A 2,561-nucleotide genomic window follows, 5' to 3' on the forward strand; every position below is an offset into this window, starting at 1 on the left:
TTGCAACTGACTGAAACAGGATTATATTCTGGCCTGGGGGTTATACTTTAGGGTAGCCGATTTTATACCGGGAGGTATGAATTAGACTAGGCCCAATTATAGTCCGGGGTTATTTTAGGCTAGCCCAAACTAAACCCAGGTATAGTCCGGGAGGGGGTTAATCTGGGCTGCTACACCGACAACAGGCTCATGGGGCCAGAGAGCAAAGGCACGTCAACATATATCAGCCAAACCGAAGGACGAAGGGAGATGGAAGGAAGAAGCTCAGGCTCAAAGTACTCCATGAACAGGTCAACCAGCACAGGAGAGAGAGGAGAGCTCAAGGCAACACTGAACGTCTGAGAGTAGAAACGACCGTTAAAGGAAAAGGAATTAGACTTTAGATACAAACGAATCAGGAAGATGTCGGTGGTCAGAAAGAGAGAGCTTCCTCTGAAGGAAAGCGAGGACGTCATCAAGCGGGACCTTGGTAAACTGGGAGTCGAAATCTAAGCTCATCATGGTCGCCGGCGAGACACCACGGATACAGCAGATGTAGTCCTGAGAGTGGCGAAGGTGAGCAGAAGAGAAGGTGCCAAGAAGAGGAGTGAGAGACTTTGCCAGTCAGGCCGCAATAGGGTGCGTCACAGATCTAAGGGAGGAGATGATGGAGCGTAGTGGGTTTTGGGTAACCCACATAAATGAGGGGACGAGGGTTGATAACCTTGAACCTCTGGCTGAGATTCGCCTCCGGAAAACAAACTGCTAACTCTCTTAGGAAGGAAGGTAACAGCAATGCGTTCATGGGGGTTCTATTTAAACAACATTTCCTAGGTTTCATCATCATAAAAATAGTTTAAATCTTTGAAATCATTGCATAGGTTTTTTTCTTTTATAATGATGCTTCCTTTCAGAGCTACAGAATTTAAGTTCTTTTAAAACATTGATTTTTTTTTATAGATATTTCCCATTGGTTTCCTGTTTTTTTTTTTTTTTTTTTTTTTTTTGTTAAATTTACGCCTAGCCATTTTTATATTATCTAATTACAAATGAAGGGAAGTATGAGAGATGTCATACCAATATTGAAAAAAAACAAAAAAACTATTATTAGAAACTACCTATTTCACCTGTTTACCCTTTTCTTTCAGTTTATGAAAAGCTTTTTTGTATCATTTCATTGTCTAAAAGATTTTAATGACAAATAAATAATCATAACATCAATAACAATAATAACAGTATCGATTTCCCCATTCAAGGAATGGGGAAATCAGGCTTGGTAACTAGGGCCTACTGATAGACTCCTTGCCGGCTGAGCACATGTGGAGCCATCTGTATGTAACAAAATTCACCAAAAACTACAGGGGACAGAACATAAATCCGGGGCGAAAGTGTTAAATACCATAAATTCGTTATCAGGTGATTTCTGTAATCAATTAATGATTGTGGAATACAATCAGAGTAGACAAGTAACAATGAAGGGAAGAGATTGGATTTGTCTGCTTTAATATGCAGGTAATTAAAGATGCATTTCGACTGGTTGTTCCGTATGCTGAAATATCTAAATATATACTGATTTAAATATTTGTACGCAATATTTCAGTATTAATATTCAACAAGACTACATTAATGGCATTAATGGCGATGGCTTCAGTACATTTGGCAGGGAAAGTGAGAGGTAGAAGGAGAGAGAGAGATAGAAGGAGAGAGAGAGGGAGAGGGAGAAGGAGAGGGAGAGAGAGAAGGAGAGGGAGAGAGAGAGGGAGAGGGAGAGGGAGAGGGAGAGGGAGAAGGAGAAGGATATGGAGATGGAGATGGAGAGGGAGAAAGAGAAGGAGAGGGAGAGGGAGAGGAAAAGTTCTATTGTCCATTTAACATGAAGACGTACTTAATTCTTGTTCTATTTAGCTATAAAAGCATGTTAGTCTCAATTTCTTAACAAATTGCAAACTATAACGAATTATAATTTCTTTCGATATTATATGTGCATGAATATGTGTTTATATTAAAAGCTTGATTTGTAACTGTATAGAAGACTTTGACTTTCAAAACTGAATATTTTTTCTTGTAATACTGTGTGCTGATACTGGTGAGCTGTGATAACAGGCTTAAAATCCACTATAACAGTGCTGTACTGTCAAGTGAATGCTGTGACCTTTGTGCTGTATACCTGGACAAAGGCAAGCGAATTTCCATATATATTCAGGGAAGCAGAGACTGCACGAGATGCTTATCTGAAGACGAATCGCCAGGGAGGGCTGTCTGTCATGTCGGAATGCGTGAGATGTTATATTTCCTTTTTTTCTTTACCTCCCTCTTCCACGCCTCCCCTCCCTTAAAAAGGGTATTAGCCTCTGAGCGCTGAGTTGTTTCCGAAATGATAACCAATGTTTTACTACCGAATCTTTAAAAGCCTTCGTGCCCTCGGAATACATCCCCCCCCCCCCCCATAAACTGGAATACTATGTCTACATAATTTCTTGATATGTCTTCATTCAGATACCATTATTATACAGTACTGTTGACATGGGATTTAAAGTCATTGGCATTTCGGTCTTCTGAAACATGTTATGAGAAATATTTTG

The sequence above is a fragment of the Penaeus chinensis genome, chromosome 38, assembly GCF_019202785.1.
Source record: "Penaeus chinensis breed Huanghai No. 1 chromosome 38, ASM1920278v2, whole genome shotgun sequence".
In the NCBI taxonomy this organism is placed as follows: Eukaryota; Metazoa; Arthropoda; class Malacostraca; order Decapoda; family Penaeidae; genus Penaeus; species Penaeus chinensis.